Source organism: Mandrillus leucophaeus, unplaced genomic scaffold, assembly GCF_000951045.1.
Source record: "Mandrillus leucophaeus isolate KB7577 unplaced genomic scaffold, Mleu.le_1.0 Scaffold246, whole genome shotgun sequence".
In the NCBI taxonomy this organism is placed as follows: domain Eukaryota; kingdom Metazoa; phylum Chordata; class Mammalia; order Primates; family Cercopithecidae; genus Mandrillus; species Mandrillus leucophaeus.
The window spans coordinates 1,970,847-1,989,012 of record NW_012102543.1 but is presented as its reverse complement, the minus strand read 5'-3'; the positions used below and the strand labels follow the sequence as shown (position 1 = coordinate 1,989,012).

The 18,166-nt window shown below is 41.3% G+C and overlaps 1 protein-coding gene across 12 annotated transcripts in view; it reads left to right on the top strand.

Moving 5' to 3' along the window:
* The window catches only part of RGS6 (regulator of G-protein signaling 6), a 676,386-nt gene that overhangs the window by 513 nt on the left and 657,707 nt on the right, over positions 1–18,166 (top strand). For 9 of the 12 annotated variants that reach the window (XR_001006387.1, XM_011983130.1, XM_011983127.1 and 6 more), the window contains exon 1: positions 355–619. The exons of 1 other annotated variant lie outside the window; for it this stretch is intronic. The gene's annotated coding sequence lies outside the window, so the exon portion shown is untranslated. Of the gene's footprint in view, positions 260–354; positions 620–18,166 lie in introns of those variants that run through there. 2 more of the 12 variants (XM_011983124.1, XM_011983121.1) reach the window with 1 other exon arrangement.

The following is an 18,166-nucleotide window of genomic DNA, read 5'->3' as shown; positions in this document are numbered from 1 at the left end:
GCCGCGCGTCCTCGCGGGCCCGGGGCTTCGCTTTCCTCTCGCTGAGCCCCTGCGCTCGCCACCACGGAAACTCGGAAAGAGGAGGCGAGGCTGTGGGGAGCGGCGCGGAGACGGACTAGACTTCCCCTCCGCCCCCAAGAGGCTGCCGGTCCCCGGTTTCCTGGGCTTCTCCAGCTTTATCATGAACCTGGCGCAAGGTTGGCTTTAGGAGAAATTCAGGAGCCGGAGGGAGAGTCAAGGCAATTCTTTGGTTGCTAAGGTAATTGTAGTTGTGACAAAAAATGGGCAAGAAACAAATGGGGGAAAACATGGTTTAAAACAGTATCCTCCCTCCCCACCCCATTAATATGTGTTGATTTCATCTCCTGGGTGTGGGTGCTTGTCCATTTCAGATGCGTGACAGGTGCCCGTGTGTGTGTGTCTGCAGTTTGGGACTGTGGAAGCACGAGCTTACATAAGTGGTTAGGCAAGCTGGCGTGTGGACTTGTGTGGGATGGGTGCAGGTCTGCATATAAATCATGTTCCTGGGTTTCTGCGTGTGAAGCGCACACCGACGGGGACGAGAGCGCAGAGGATGGCGCTTTTAGATACTTCCAGTCTTCCGATGTTGTGATCGCAGGTAGGGCAGCTTTGCCTCTAAATCAGGCATTCATTAACTTTTTCTCTGAGCAAGCTCGCCCATTTGTGGTTTGGAAGAAAAGAAAGCGAGTCTCCGCGGTGAGGTGTGGAGGGCAGGGGCGGGTGGGGAGGTTTGTTGTTTGGGAACTGCGCTAGCAAAGGACGCCGTGGCTATTCGCTTGGAGAGGATGACAACTGAACTGGTTGCGTGAGGAGTGAAGAGACCGTGTTTACAGTCACCGGCAGGCTGCGTAAAAAAGTGGCCCAGTGAGACAGGGAAAGTGACCCAGAAAATTTAATTTTGTTCAGAATGAAAGCTGCTGTATTTCTTTATTTTTTTTTTTCTTCTTAATTTGACGGCGTAGTATTTTCCTTCTCTGTCGTTGAGACCAGTGGCATTTCTATGTTACAAACTGAAGATATTTGGGGTCTCTTCGGCTTGGAATTATCAATGCTTGGGAGGTGAGTTCTGATCAATACCTTTAACCAAAGAAAAACTGCAAAAATAATCGAGATTAGGTAAAACCTACCACTGGACCCTTTTCTCTCCAGAGAAAGTGAGAGATGGAAGAACTGGGCTTGTAAGTATCAAAATGGAGTTAGAGAATGAGCTACAAGTTTGTGTGTGTATGGTCATCAAAAAGTGTAAGACTGAAAGGGAACTGTTAGGTTTAATGTGTTGACAACACGGCTTTTATAGATCAATTTTCATAGGCAAATAGGTAATTACATGGAGTGGGAACTGGGACGTTGGTGGGAAACTTTCTGTAAGGTGAATATTCTTTATTAATTTATTACTTTTTCAATGGGTGGGACTACTCTGTAAAGGAAAGTAGAGGGCTGAGGGACATTTGGTGAGACTCTTGAGAGAGAAATCTTTGTAAGCCAAATCTTGCATGCTAAATTAGAGAAAGCCAAGATGATAGATTCTGAGTTCTTTGATCCTGTACCACTGTTAAGCTAAATTGTCCTGTAAATATGATCTCAGGCACCATAAACTATGTATATGTAGAGAGAATCTATTCCCAATAACTCGGCCTTTTCTGAAAGAGTCTGCGAGTTCTAGAAAAGTCAGCTGTTGGGAGGTATTGTGATGAAGGAGAGAGGTCACCGGTGTTTCCTTTTATATATTTATTCTGGCAGATCTTAACTTTACTTATGATTTTCTTTAAGGAATTTCAGTTAACATTCAGTGAATTTATATTGCTGAGAGTTTCAGTAAAACAAGACTAGATTTTCTTTGAAGCAATAAATTCATCTTATCAAGTGAAAATTACGACAATGCTTTTGTGGCAGAAATGTTTATTTAAATGAGTCCATTTTAATTATTTATTTATTTTAGATTTGCAGAATAAGATCTCCAACATAGATGTTTTTGAAGTGAATAGACCTTTCTTGAGAAAGAAAAATAAATTTAAGGTTATTGTGGACAATGAAATTTGCCAGTAATTTTGGATGTCTCATTGTCTACAGGGACATCATTTTATGTGAAAGTAGGATCATTCCATTTCTTATGTCTCTCATCTTCTCCCATGCATTTTATCCCCAACTCCTAAGACTTTGCCAGGAATTGCTGAACATTCTGTTTTGTGCCAGGGGTTAAATATCAGGGGGACGGGAATAAGGAGCTGTGTGTCACATAAACGTTTTTCAAAAGGTTGCTCTCAGAGATCTCAATACTGGGATTAATTTTTCCTTTAGCTTCGCAGTTAGCTTAATTCATAGTGTTCTGAACCTAGGAATGCATTTAACCTCTTCATTTTCAGTACCAGCTGGAAGGAATATATTTACCAAATTTCATCTTCATTGTAACATATGGCATGATATAAATAATTACTATACACACACTATCTTGCTGTATGGAAAGAAATAGAATTACAAAATAAACTTTCGTGTTGAGTGATATGGATATAATATTTCAAAAAACAATTTTAACTTTTCCCCTGATTCCAAAAGTAATATTTAGCTATTGAAAACAATTCAGGAAAATACAAAGAAAAAAATAAAGGTTATCCATAATCTGCTATGGAGGGGGAGCCACTATTAACATATTTTTAACTGTATATTCTTCCAAATATTATTCTAGTCATTTATTTCTACCCAGCACCCCTCCCCCACAAATTTTTATAAAATATAACTTGTAAATATAACTTGGAAATGTATTAAAGGCTTGGGACTGCTTGTTTACAGAATGATTTTGATCAGATATTAGTTTTTCCTGGTGGTCCTTATTTTCAAAGAGAGTAGGTTCTTTCTTTTTCTGCTCTTTGAAAACCGGTGTTTGCACTTTGGGCTGGTAATGCTTGGGACTTCCTATCAGATTTAGGGATTAAAGCATCAGAAAAGAAGTAGAAAGGTCATTGGCCATTGTGGACGGGAGACCTGAGTTCTGGTTGCAGTTATTCCACCAACTTCTCCTGTGACCTCTGGGCCTCTGTTTCCCTGAAGGGCAAAAGGTACTTTTAGATTTAACTCAATAAGCTAATGACATATTTGTTGCTTTGACATGAGAATGATACTTGAAGAGGGCTTGTTCAAACACAGAAACACCTGGGGGTCATCCCCAGAGTCTCTGATTCTTTCTGTCTGGAGTGGGGCCCGAGAATGTACATATCTGACAAGTCCCTGGATGATGCTGACTCTGTTGGTTGGTGACAGTGAAAACTAGAGGGTAATGTATTAGGGCTGTCTTAGAGGGACAGAACTAATAGTGTGTGTATATATATGTACATATGTCATACATATGTACATATATATACATATATGCTATATATGAGATACATACATATATGCTATATATGAGATATATATGAGATATATGGCATATATATGTATATATCTCATATATATCTATAAAGGGGAGTTTATTAAGTATTAACTTACATGGTCACAAGGTCCCACAATAGGCTGTCTGTAAACTGAGGAGCAAGGAGAGCCAGTCCAAGTCCCAAAACTGAAGACATTGGAGTCGGATGTTTGAGGGCAGGAAGCATTCAGCATGGGAGAAAGATGTAGGCTGGGAGGCTAGGCTCGACTCTCCTTTTTGTGTTTTTCTGCCTGCTTTATATTCGCCAGAAGCTGATTAGATTACGCCCACCAGATTAAGGGTGGATCTGCCTTCTGCAGCCCACTGACTCAAATGTTTAATCTCTTTTGGGCAATGCCCACACAGACACACCCAGGATCAATACTCTGTATCCCTCAATGCAATCAAGATAACACTCAGTATTAACCATCAAAAAGCCTACCCCTTGTCAACTTGAACCCATATACATCTCCTGAGATCATACATAATCTTCAAATAAAGACAATAGTGAGGTCATAATTGTGCATAACAAAATACAACTATCCTTCGTACAACCAGAAATGCACCAATCCCCAACACAAATACTATTGCATAAAGTTAACAATACTTAAGGCTGATATGAAGTCAATAAATCTTATGTCACATGATAAAGGAAAAGGAAATAAAATGAAGATATTTTCTTAGCACAAGTGTATACGTACACAAACATGTTTTTAACAAAAGAAGGAGGAAATACTCATGACAATTACAGTCTCTGTTTCTGCAACTGGTCACATGGTCGTAGCTGGTATTGATGACTACCTTCTACCCATTCAGTATTCCTTTTGCCTACAGCAAGCACCTCAGCAGATCGTGATTTTTTTCCCTAGTGGAGTGACCCAAACCTTCATTCCTGAAGGGTCTGGACCATTTGTAGTCCTGCCTGGATTGGGCTGTTGTAGTTTCCCGTTGACCTTAATCACAGGGCATGGTAATGCTGAGAGATGCCCTAATCGGTCTCCTGTGTTCCATATGTAGTCTTCCTTACCTCTGCTGTGGAGTAGTAGACTGATTTCATCTTGATAGTCTGGGTCAATCACCCTAGCCAACACTGTAACTCCCTTCTTAGCCTGTTGACTTAAAGGTAGGAGGATCCCAAACTGTCCAGGTGGCAATCTTAACTTCCAGTTTAATGAAATCATTGTTGTGTTTCCTGGTGACAGCATTCCTCCCTCTGGAACTAAGACCTCTAGGCCAGCAGAATGTAATGTCGAGGGAACAGGAAGCAAAAATTTTGCTAATTCAGTAGGGGTGATGGTGAGTGGTGCCTCTTCCACCGCCCCTTAATTCTTGGACCTGTGAATCCTGGCTATAGAAGAAACAGTACCATATATTGGATGCTGATTCAGAGCATACATGGCCCTCTGGAGAAATTTGCCCCAGTCCTGCAAAGTATTGTCACCTAGCTGGCATTGTAATTGTGACTTCAAAAGGCCATTCCACCATTCTGTCAATCCAACTGCTTCAGGAAGATGGGGAACATGGTAAGACCAGTAAATTCCGTGAGCATGAGCCCACTGCCTCACTTCTTTAGCCATGAAGTGAGTGCCTTGGTCAGAGGCAATGCTGCATGGAATACCATGATGGTGGATAAGGCATTCCGTGAGTCCACAGATGGTAGTCTTGGCAGAAGCATTGCATGCAGGATAGGCAAACCCATATCTGGAGTAAATGTCTATTCCAGTGAGGACAAACCTCTGCCCTTTCCATGATGGAAGAGGTCCAGTATAATCAACCTGCCACCAGGTAGCTGGCTGATCACCCTGAGGAATAGTGCCATATTGGGGGCTCAGTGCTGGTCTCTGCTGCTGGCAGTTTGGGCCCTCAGCAGTGATAGCCAGGTCAGCCTTGGTGAGTGGAAGTCCATGTTGCTGAGCCCGTGCGTAACCTCCATCCCTGCCACCATGGCCACTTTGTTCATGGGACTATTGGGTGATGACAGGGGTGGCTGGGGAAAGACGCTGAGTGAGTCCACAGAACAGATCATCCTATTCATCTGATTATTAAACTCCTCCTCCGCTGAGGTCACCCGTTGGTGAGCACTTACATGGGATACAAATAGCTTCACCGTTTTTGACCACTCAGAAAGGTCCATCCACATACCTCTTTCCGAAATTTCTTTGTCAGCAATTTTCCAATCATGCTTCTTCCAAGTCCCTGACCATCTAGCCAAGCCATTGACTACAGCCCATGAATTGGTATATAATCACATATTGGGCCATTTCTCCTTCCATGCAAAGTGCACAACCAGCTGCACTGCTCGAAGTTCTGCCCACTGGGAAGATTTCCCTTCACCTCTGTCCTTCAGGGATGTCCTAGAAAGGGGCTGTAGTGCTACAGCTGTGCACTTTCTGGTGGTGCCTGCATACCATGCAGAACCATCTGTGAATAGGCCCTAGTCTTCTCCTCCTCTGTCAACTGATCATAGGGAACTCCCCATTAGGCCATGGGTGCAGGCTGGGGGAGAGAAGGCAGGGTGGCAGGAGTGGAGACCATGGGCATTTGAGCCACTTCCTTGTGTAACTTACTTGTGCCTTCAGTACCTGCTTGAGCCAGATCAAGTATATACTACTTCTGTTTGATGATGGAATGCTGCTGTGCACAACCCACCAATGGCTAGATTGGTCAGAAAGCACCCAGTTCATAATAGGAAGTTCAGGTTGCGTGGTGACTTGATGACCAACAGTTAAACGTTCAGTTTCCAACAAAGCCCAGTAACAGACCAAGAGCTGTATCTCAAAAGGAGAGTAGTTATCTGCAGAAGATGGCAGGGTCTTGCTACAAAGTCCTAGAGGGCTCCACTGTGATTCACCTATGGGGGCCTGCCAAAGGCTCCAGACAGCATCCCTATCTGCCACTGACATCTCAACCACCACTGGATCTGCTGGGTCATATAGCCCAAGTGGGAGAGCAGCTTGCACGGCAGCCTGGACCTGTTGCAGAGCCTTCTCCTGTTCTGGACCCCACTCAAAACTGGCAGCTTTTCGAGTCACTCAATAAATGGACCAGAGTAACACACCCAAATAAGGAATGTGGTGCCTCCAAAATCCAAATAGGCCCACTAAGCATTGTGCCTCTTTCTTGGTTGTAGGAGGGGCCAAATGCAGCAACTTATCCTTCACCTTAGGAGTATCTCAACAGGCCCCACACCACTGGACCCCTAGAAATTTTACTGGGGTAAGGGGTCCCTGAATTTTAGTTGGATTTATTTCTTAACCTCTGGCTTGCACATGTCCCACCAGTAAGTCTAGTGTGTTTGCTACTTCTTGTTCTCTGAATCCAATCAGCATTACATCAGTGTAATGGACCAGAGTGATATCTTGCAGAAGTGAAAAGCGATCAAGGTCTCTCTGAATAAGATTATGACACAAAGCCAGAGAGTTGATATACCCCTGAGGTAGGACAGTAAAGGTATATTGCTGGCCTTGCCAGCTGAAGGCAAATTGCTTCCAGTGGGCCTTATGGACAGGAATGGAGAAAAAGGCATTTGCCAAGTCCATGGCTATATACCAAGTACCAGGAGATGTGTTAATTTGCTCAAGCAATGAAACCACATCTGGTGCAGTAGCTGCAATTGGAGTCACCACTTGGTTAAGCTTACGATAATCTACTGCCATTCTCCAAGATCCATCTGTCTTCTGCACAGGCCAAATGGGAGAGTTAAATGGGAACGTGGTGGGAATCACCATCCCTGCGTCTTTCAAGTCCTTGATGGTGGCACTAATCTCTGCAGTCCCTCTAGGCATGTGATATTGTTTTTGATTTACTATTTTTCTAGGTAGAGGCATCTCTAATGGCTTCTATTTGGGCTTTTGCCCCATAATAGCCCTCACCCTACTAGTCAGAGAGCCAATGTGGGGGTTCTGCCAGCTGCTAAGTGTGCCTATGCCAATTATGCTTTCTGGCACTGGGTCAATGACCACAGGTTAAGTCCAGGGACCTACTATAAGTTTTACCTGAGCTAAAACTCCATTAATTATCTGACCTCCATAACCCCCTGGCTTAACTGGAGGACTACAATGATGTTTTGGGTTTCCTGGTATCAATGTACGCTCAGAGCCAGTGTCCAGTAGTCCCTGAAATGTCTGATCATTTTCCTTTTCCCAGTGCACAGTTACCCTGGTAAAAGGCCAGAGGTCTCCTTGGGGAAGGATGAGACAAAGATCCACTTCATAAATTTTCGGTAATGTAGTGGGGTCCTTCCTCAAGGGGACCCAGCCACCCCTTTATCCAAAGGGTTCTGGGTCTATAAACTGGCTCAAGTCTGGAAATTGATTGAGGAGCCATGATTCTCTGTTTTTATAATTCAAATTAGTCTTTTGTCCACTCAACCTAGAAGTTTTCTGTTTGTATAATTGAAGTATGGATGCAGGAGGCTTCTTATCAATTTCACTTCTAGGAACACCACGATTAGCCAATGCCAGAGCTCTACATGAGTCAGACTATTCTGATTGGCACTTTGCCTCTGCTGTCCATTATGGTAGCTATGCTCACCTTGCCTTTGATGATTGAGTGCTGCCACTTGGCCCCTGCCACCTGGCCCCTGCCACCTCTGGATCCAATTATTCCAATTGTATTTAAATTTTGTAGTTGAGTGACTGTGGTTCCCACCATTAGATCTGACATACAGAGAAGAACAATTACAGGGCTCTTCAAAGATGCAAATGCTGCCCTCCCAAGTCTATTTTGCAAGGCAGTCAAGAGTATGTCTTCTGGACCCTCCCAGCTGGGATGAGTAGGTCTAAAGGGACTAATCCACTCCACCACCCCAATCTCCCTAAGCCTTTGGATTTCTTCCTCTACATTAAGCCAAGGGAGATCAGGCATTTCCAGCTCACTCACAGTGGGCTGCCTTTAAGAGCTTGTGTCTGTTTTTCCAAAATTTTGGCTCGTTCTCTACAGGAGATAAGACTCTCACTTAGGGTAATCTTAGCAGATTTGAAGCTCAGTATCTGCTTCTGAAGCCGGAAGACAGAAACCATGAGTTAATCATTTTCTTTCATCACTTTGTCCATTGAACTTAGGAGCAACCAACCAGCTTCATTGTGTTCCTTGGTTCTCCACATATGGTCAAATGTACTATGTACAGAGTCACTAAACTCCTTGCCTCTCACAAGCAGTGAGTCAGGAGTGTCAAATGCATTTATTTTGCATAACTCTCTAAACAATTTCTGCCAAGGACTATCAGTATTTTCTATATCATTAGAAGTAGAGTCCTTAGCATTTTTGGGTCTAATCATATTAAGCAGCCAACTCCAGAAACCCAAAACCAACGAAATAACTCCATTCTTAATATTCTGTTCCTCTAGAACCACTCCTGGTACCAAAATCTGTATTAGGGTTCTCTTAGAGGGATATAACTAATAAGACATATATATCTTAGGGAGTTTATTAAGTATTAACTTACACAATCACAAGGTCCCACAATAGGCAGTCTGTAAGCTGAGGAGCAAGGAGAGCCAGTCCAGGTCCCAAAACTGCAGAACTTGGAGTCAGATGTTTGAGGGCAAGAAGGATCCAGCATGGGAGAAAGATGTAGACTGGGAGACTTGTCTCCTCTCTCCTTTTCATGTTTATCTGCCTGCTTTATATTTGCTGGAAGCTAATTAGATTGTGCCCACCAGATTAAGGGTGGATCTGCCTTCCCCAGCCCACTGACTCACATATTTAATCTCTTTTGGGCAACACCCACACAGACACACCCAGGATCAATACTCTGTATCCCTCAATGCAATCAAGTTAACACTCAGTCACACATCACAGTAAGCTCTTTACAGGCCAAAATGCCTGTTTGACTTTTCACAAGCTTTCACAGTAAGCTCCTTACAGGCCAAAAAGCCTGTTTGACTTTTCTTTGCATCCATCCATCCAGTGCCCCAAAATATACCTGCCAATAGGTGTTCAGTAAGCATTGGCTGAATCAATATTACTTTTCTCTTATGGGGGAGTATGTTTCTGGAGTAGTCAAGACAAAAGAATAATCGTCCAGAATTTGGAAACATTAAGCCTGTAATAAGAGTTATAATCATTCATGGACCACACTACTTCAAACTGCAAAAAATGCAAAAATACTTATAAGTAGGCAGTTAAAATGGACATTAAACCTAATGAGTTACATTAAATAACAACTGGGAATACTTGCTTGAGGTGTTCCAAACCACAAAGCCTACCAAATACTTCACCGTTGCCTCTCTGAGGCCTGGAAGAGACCATTTATTTTCTATCACATACACATATTTCAAAAAATGGGAGGTTCACTGTTAATTACCCCAATTACTAAGGCAGCAGATAAAGCAAGCAATCTCCCCGCTCCTCTCCTCATCCCCCATCCCTCCCACTAAGAAAAAAGGCAGAGCAATGCCCATTAGAACCCTACCACCACTCTGTAAGATAGGTCTCAATTTCATGAATGAAGAAATTTAAAACTTTAGAGAAATAATTAACCTGCATAAATCCACAAAGTGAAGTAGCATCAGAAGTAAGATGCAGGCCTCCTGATTCCAAAGGGCGGTGTTCTTCACCACTTCCCTCTGGTGACATTGAATGTGTATATTTGATAGCTAGGAGATTCTAACTGGCTGAAATACCCCAGTTAGAACTTTTGATTATCCTTATGTGGTTACCTTTTTTTATAGAAAATTTGTCTTTTCCTTCTACTTAGGTGTTAGTAACATAGGGTGGTACAAAGAACCACCATTTTTATCTGTGGTAACTTCAAAAAAAGTGTAAATATTTGGATATGAACAAAATAGATCCTTGTTCATTAATAGCTCAGGCTATGCAAATGAATTGTCTTAAAGGCTAGCTGTCTTGGCATTTCACAGTAATTTGATTAGATTATCAAAGAGAAAGCCACCTTTAGATCTGTCCATGGTAGAGTTCACTCATTCACTAGTATCTGCTTGACCCAAGAGCCTATTTTCTTGCACACATGGAAGCATGCATTCTACAAAGCCAGCTGAGGTGAGGTCCCCTGCATGGATGGGAACTGGTGGTGGCACTCTCTTGGAAATACCCCAGGCACCTGTGTTGCTCTCATGAAGACCTGGCTAGCCTGGAGCCCGGACAGAGAACTGCTATTATTTGTTCTTAAAGGAGCACAACAGGCATTTAAAAATCCTGTTAATTGTGTTTCTGAACGTTAGTTTTCTCATCTGTGAAAGAATAATTTAAAAAATACGCTTTGAGTATGTGTGACCATGAGGAGAATGCAGGACCCTGTATGAAGTACGGGGCATAGAAAGCACAGACACTTAAGAAGATGGGACTGTCACAACACAGTTCCTGTTTTCTAATAATTTTTAGAGTGAGTCTGTTGAGAAATCAGTATTTCAGGATAATGGGTCCTTTTTATTTTCTGTTCCTGAGGACTTGCTGTGTTAGTCCAGCATTTGAGGGGCTCCCAAGTCTCTGAGAATTCTGCTCCATAGTTCTCACATTGAGATTTGAGGAGGCTTGTAGAAAGCAAGTGGCCCAGACATCTGAGTGGGAGAAGGCAGCATGGGCAAGATATCTGTGGTAGCCAAAGATGCCTCTGTTTCCTGGAGGTGAAAGGCCATTAATCACCAGCAGGAAGAGAAGTGAAAAAGGAGACTGCTGCTGCATTGATAGGGCTTATGCCAGATACATAGAGCAAGCCCATGTTTTATTTTTTTCTCTGCATGCTTGGGGTTTCTCACAGTGCTTGGCACATAGTAGGAGTTTGGTAAATGTTTGCTGAGTTATTGAGTTGCAGAGTAACAACTGTGGGTAGGGGAGGAAGGATGGGCTAGTATTGGTAGGAATTCATGGACTAATGTGGGTACATGGATTGGTATGAGTGTGGATGCAAGCTGCACATGGTTATAGCCCTCATTCTTATTGCTTGCTTGATTTTACCTGGCAAGATCTACTTCATATTCATGATATAGTAAGACTGTCATCCTAGTTTCTAGTTTTACATTAATGTTTGTCCATTCCATTGGGCTTTGGTCTGTTTGGCTTTTTTTTTGTTTTATAATTTATGTTTATAATTTTATCTCCACCTCCAGCACAAGACCAATACACATAGTAAATGCTTGATAAAAAATGGTTGCCTAAACGAAAACTTGCTCAGCCTACAAAATTATGGGTCTGTCGTATGGTTGTGGGCTGATCTTACAAAATAACCATCAGCATTGTTAAGCTTTTTGCAAATCAAAGTCCTTTAAGAGGTGTTAGGTGGTATTATGCTTGTTTTATAGGTGGGGAACCGAGTGGAAACGAGGTTCAGTTACTTGCCCTAAGTCATTGAGGAACCAAGATTTAAACTCAGATCTTTTCTGACCGCATAGTCCTTGTGCTCTTTTATATAGCACAAGGTGGGGAATAAACACAGACCCTTCCCTTGAGATCATTTCACTTGTATTGGGGAGATGATAGGAATAAATAGAAAATTGGCAATAACAGATGTTAAAAGATAGTTTAGGAAAAAATGCAGGGGATTTTGTAAGTCAGATTTGGTAGCAAATAGATGATGAAGACAGTAAGTACATTATAGTTTAGTTCAGAGACAGCATTTTATCAGATCTAGAAGAGACAGGCTTTGGGAAACAGAAATAAATTTTATAGGTGCAAAAAGGGATAATGGCAAAGTTTTCAGATGAAGGGTCTTGATAATACAGTCATGTTTCACTTAATGACCAGGATACATTCGGAGAGATGTATCATTAGGTGATTTTGTTGTTGTGTGAACACACTAGAATGTACTTACACAACCTGGATGGTATAGCCTACTATACACCTAGGCTGTATGGTGTAGTGCTCCTAGGCTAAAAACTGTGCAGCATGTTACTGTACTGAATACTGTAGGCAATTGTAGCACAGTGGTATTTTGTACTTAATTATATCTAAACATGGGAAAGATACAGTAACAATATGGTGTTATAATCTCATGGGACCCCCTTCATATATGTGATCCATCACTGACTCGTGGTGCATGACTGTAACTGGCTATTAAAACAATTGTTTGATTTCAGAGTAAGGGCTAATATGAACTCTTCATAGTTAAAGACATCTCAGACCACCCTAGCTAAAATAATAACCCCTGCCCCTTCTCATTGCTCTTCATTGTCTTAGTTGCCCTATTTTTGATCACAGCTTTATCACCATGACATTGCATTATATGTATTTATATATTCTATCTCCCTCTGCTAGACTATACATTCCATACAAGCAGGGACTCTCTTATTTCCTGTTGTAGATTCAGCATCTATCACAGATTCTGATTCATACTAATTGTTTAAGAACTATTTGTGAAATGAAGGAAGGAAGAAAATGCATTTTGAAAATGAGTTGCAAACTCAAACACTCAAAAGACCAGTTAGGTAAAGAAAATGAGGGAAACAAGTGAGGTTTCTTCCGCAATAGTAACAAGTTGTAATCTTTGGAAATCAAAAGCATGTTTTGTTTGTACATTACACAAATAGAAAGTTTTTACTCCCAGAAAGAAATACATTTATATCTATTTTTCTTGGAATATGGGGTCCTCTGACTCGTTGTCAAGAGAGACCCGGATGCCAAATAACATTTCCTTTTCTCTAAAAGCAAAACAGCCATCCATGTGTGATGATGAATGGCACCTGACCCTGGGGGCCTCAGGGTTGGGGTTGCATTAGGGACAGTGGAGACTGTGTTTAAGTGAGAAGTATGTGCTGCTCAGAAAGCCCTGTTGTCGCCAAGTTTTAATTCATTTAAAAATTATTAACTAATTTCAGTTAGAAAAATATTATGTATATCTACACTGCCCAATCCAAGAGAAACACCTTTTGAGCTGGCTGCATTTTGTGGTGTGACCTCTCTAGAAGAAAAGATAACTCTAAAAAACATGTCCCATATATTTTCTCCTTAAACTTCTGTGGAAGTACTACAGTGTTTAGATTCCAAACCAAGCAGGAAGATGCCATTATATTATTTTGCTGACCATACATCTTAATACAAAGACTGATTCAGCAGCTGGTCAAAATAGAAAGGACGCATTCACGAAGAATAAATTTATTGATTACATTTTAGACTTTTTTTTTTTTTTTTTTTAAAAGGGAAGGCACTTTCATTTTCAGGACAGCAGGTGGTTTAGGGCTTGGCTGTTGGTTTCTGCCGATAGCCAGGGGTATGTGACAGGAGACAAAGTAGTGGAACTCTCCTGATCTGCATTCTTCCCATTTGCAGAATAGGGCTGAGAAATTGTGATTGCTTTGAGATGGTTACTGAAAGAGAGTATGTACCCGGAAACAATCTCTGGTTTAGTCAACTATTACTGGGGTCGCGGGGGTGGGATGTTCCATACCTCAGGTCACAGCTGGTGTGGGGTCTCTGCTGCTCCTCCCCGCTCCTTGTCCTGCTGGTCCATGTCAGACAGTGCATCTGTCTTCCTACCAAGGACCCGTTTCCAGATAATGATTAATCGGATATGGCTCCTGTGTTCAAGAAACTTAAAATTCTGAAGAAGGAAAACAAATGGAGAGATGGAATGTGGTAAGCAAGGCCTATATATGGAAAGTTAGGGAGAGATGACTTCCCACTGAGAGATTTCACTGAAGAGGCTAAGTAGATGAATTGAACCTTGGGGGAATGAGGGGTCTGGGGCCTGCAGAAATGGGGCCAGGGGACAGAGATGGCAAGAATGTGCTTGGGCATTTCAATGTAAACAAAAGTATTCAGGTGATCAAATGCAAAGAATGTGCAAAGAATACTTAATACTCCCCATACAGAGAGTGAGGTCCTTAAAAACCTCTCTGTCAGGAGGAGTCCGTGTTGATGAACTTAAAACTTTAATGAAAACAAGGATGGGGAAATCTAGGTTTAGGCAAAACTGTTCAGTAAGTATTTGTCATGTTTACTGAAGGTAAAATGAGAAAACAAAAGTAGATTATGAGTGACATTTTACTCACCTTATGTTGGTAAGAGCAGTGTGTCACAGTGAATTTCCAGTTACTTCTTGCTGTTTTGCCGGCTGTCACCCCCGCTTACAGTGAAATTGCTTACAGGTGGTTTTGCTTTATTACAGTCAGTGCACAATTCTCATGCACAAGGGCACTCCTCCATGCCAGGCTCTGTATACAAACGTTTAGTGCCTTTCAGTCAGAGAGGCTGACTGCTGACTCCTGGGTCTCCCTGTGGCTAAAGGGTAAAGTAGATAGATACATCTTGGGATAAACTTTATTTAACTTAGTTGACATGACTGATTAGGAAGTCCTCAGATACCTCACCCCCGTGCACAGGGTATTTAGTGTCATGCCAAAGCATATGCTGCCAATTCCAGGTTTTCATTTTTTGGCTTCCTTTAGCTTTCAAAATTTCTCTGCAAAAACCACTTCCCCTGCCTGCCATCTGCCTTAAGACCCCCTCCCCCACTTAAAAAATATCTGTTTCTAATCCCAGAAGTCTTTTTTTGTTGTTTTCGAGACAGGGTCTCACTCTGTTGCCCAGGCTGGATTGCAGTGTGCAGTCTTGGCTCGCTGCAGCCTTGACCTCCCAGGCTCAAGTGATCCTCCCACCTCAGCCTCCCGAGTAGCTGGGACTACAGGCGTGTGCCACCACTCTGAGCTAATTTTGTATTTATTGTAGAGGCAGGGTTTCATCACGTTGCCTAGACTGGCGCGAGATTCTTATGTTTTCTAATTATCCTTAACAAGATGACCAATTGATTATCAAAAATGTATTTGGAAATAGGTATAAGTTGAACTTTGCTTGTTAGAAATTCTTGGTTGGAGGAGTTTTCTGTAGTTAAGATTACTATGTTATTGGGTATATGAAGATGAACAGCGACGGATAAAACTAGAAGTACAAGTTGGGGCCAGTGTGAGAAGGAACTTGAATGCCATATAATAGTGATGATAGTGATGGGGAGTCAGTCTTCTCTCTGATGCAGACTAAACAAAAAAATACAAATACGCCAACTGAACTGAAGCAAAATCCAAGTATCTCAAGCAAAAATAAATTTATCTGGCTGCATAATCAGAGAATTCAGGCCTAGCTGGATCCAGGGACTTAAATGACATTGTCAGCACTCTTACGTGACACCTTGTCTTCTTGACTTCCTCCTTCTATGACACAAGAGAAAAAGAAGATGGTCACTAATATTTCTATCCTCACATCTTTTCAACAGTCACCTCACAGAGGAGGAATCTTCTTTCTTCCAGCGTCCTTATCTCAGTCTCAGGGAGGGACTTCGGTCCTGATTAGTCACATGTCTACGTTGGTTGGATCTGTGTGTCCGACAGTGAGGCATATTCTGGCCAGGACAGTCCACAGTGGTAACAGACACAACCTCTGGCTCCTTCATCATCCCTGCGGTTATAACCCTGCCATGATGTCACTTTTTGCATCACTGTACGTGAGAGGGCTGCAATGCCACCTTGAGAACCCAATATGCTGCATCCTTCCTCCAGATCTGCATTTATTTGCACTATTCTTTTTCAAACATACAATTCTACTGAAGTATAACATATTTATGTTATATGAAAAGTATTTATGTTATATGTAAAGTATTCAAATCATTGTTCAATAAATTTTCAAACAGTAAACACATCCATGTTATCTCTCTGAGATCGAGAAGGAGAATATTACCATTCTTCCAGAAACTACCTCATGGGCCCTCCCAGTAAGTACATATTTCTTTTTTCCCATTGGCAACCAGCTGATTTCCTTTCTGTCTCTCTCCTTCTCTTTTTTAAAGAGATGAGGTCTCGCTATGTTGCCCAGGATGGCCACGAACTCCTAAGCTCAAGCAATCCTCCCACTTCAGGCTCCCAAGTAGCTACCACTAACCTGATTTCTAACACTGTAGCTTTCTCTTTTTTGAAACAAATGAAATAAATATGTAATCATACATATATGCCTGTACTCTTTCTTTCTAGATCCTTATGCACAACATTGTTTGTGAAATTCATCTATGTTGCAGTGTGTAGCAGTAAACTATTTTTATTGCTGTGTAGTATTCTACTTTGTGATATTCCACAAACTATTCATCTTCTGTTGAGGGACATTTGGGATATTTCTAGGTGAGACATATTATGAATAGCGCTGCTATGAATATTTTTGTATGTGTTTTGTGGCACACATATGAATGTATTTCTGTTTGGTATACACACCTCAGCCTGGATTGCTGGGTAATGGGGTGTGCATATGTTCAGCTTTATTCGATCCCTACAAAGGGTTTTCTTAAGTGGCTTTACCAACTTATATTCCTATCATCACTTCATGAGTGTTTCAGTTTCTTTATATCATTGGCAAGACTTGAGATTGTTAAATGTTTGAATTTTAGCCATTCTGGTGGGTGCGTAGTGGAGTCTTATGGCTTCAATTTGCATTTTTCTGGTGACTGATGATGTACCTTTTTAATTTTTTTGCCACTTTTATTTGTCTTTTGCGGTGCCTGTTCAAGCTTATTGCCTATTTTTAAATTAGATTTTTAATCTTATTGAGTTATAGAAGTCTTCTTTTAAAAACAAATTTTTAATACAAATACTTTTACCTGTCATATGTATTTAAACTATCTTTTCCCAGCTCTAGTGGTTTGCCTTTTACTCTCTTTTGATGAATTGGAGATCTCACTTTGAATATAATCCAATTTATCAGTCTCTTCCTTTATGGTTATTGTTTCCTGTGCCTACTTAATAAATTGTTCCTTACCCTAAGGTTATGAAGCTACTCTATTTTAATTTATAGAAGCTCTATTTTTTTTTTTTTTTTTTGCATTTTAGCCTTTATCTTTAGGTTGTAAAAGTCTACCTGTGGTTGATTGTTGTTTATGGTGTGAGAAAGGCATCCATATTTATTTTGTTTTACTTACGGACATCCAATAAACCCAGCCCCACTTATTGAAAAATCTCTTCATTTCTACTGCTCTGAAATGTCACCTTTGTTATCAGTCACATTTGTGGTCTGTCTCTGTGTTTTCTAGTCCATTCCATTTTTCTATTTTTCTAATATAATATTGATAACACACTGTCTTAATTACATGAGCTTTATAAGAGGTCTTGATATTCAGTAGTGTGCACCCTCTAGTTTGTTCTTATTTAAGAATGACTTCTAAAGAACAAAGCTGGAGGCATCACACTACCCAACTTCAAACTATACTACAAAGCGAGCATCACCAAAACAGCATGGTATTGGTAAAAAAAAAACAGACACATAGACCAATGGAACAGAATAGAGATCTCAGAAATAAGACTGCATATCTACAACCATCTGATCTTCCACAAACATGACAAAAATAAGCAATGGGGAAAGGATTCCAGTTTTAATAAATAGTGCTGGGAGAAATGGCTAGCTATATGCAGCAAATTGAAACTGGACCTCTTCCTTACACCTTATCCAAAGATTAACTCAAGATGGATTAAAGACGTAAAGTGAAACCAAAAACTATAAAAACCCTAGAAGAAAATCTATGCAATACCATTCAGGACATAGGCATAGGCAAAGACTTCATGACTAAAACACCAAAAGCAATGGCAACAAAAGCCAAAATTGACAAATGGGATCTAATTAGAACAAAGAGCTTCTGCACAGCAAAATAAACTATCATCAGAGCGAACAGGCAGCCTACAGAACTGTCTCTTATACACATCTAGATGTGTATAAGAGACAGGCCTTGACCTCCCAGGCTCAAGTGATCCTCCCACCTCAGCCTCCCGAGTAGCTGGGACTACAGGCGTGTGCCACCACTCTGAGCTAATTTTGTAT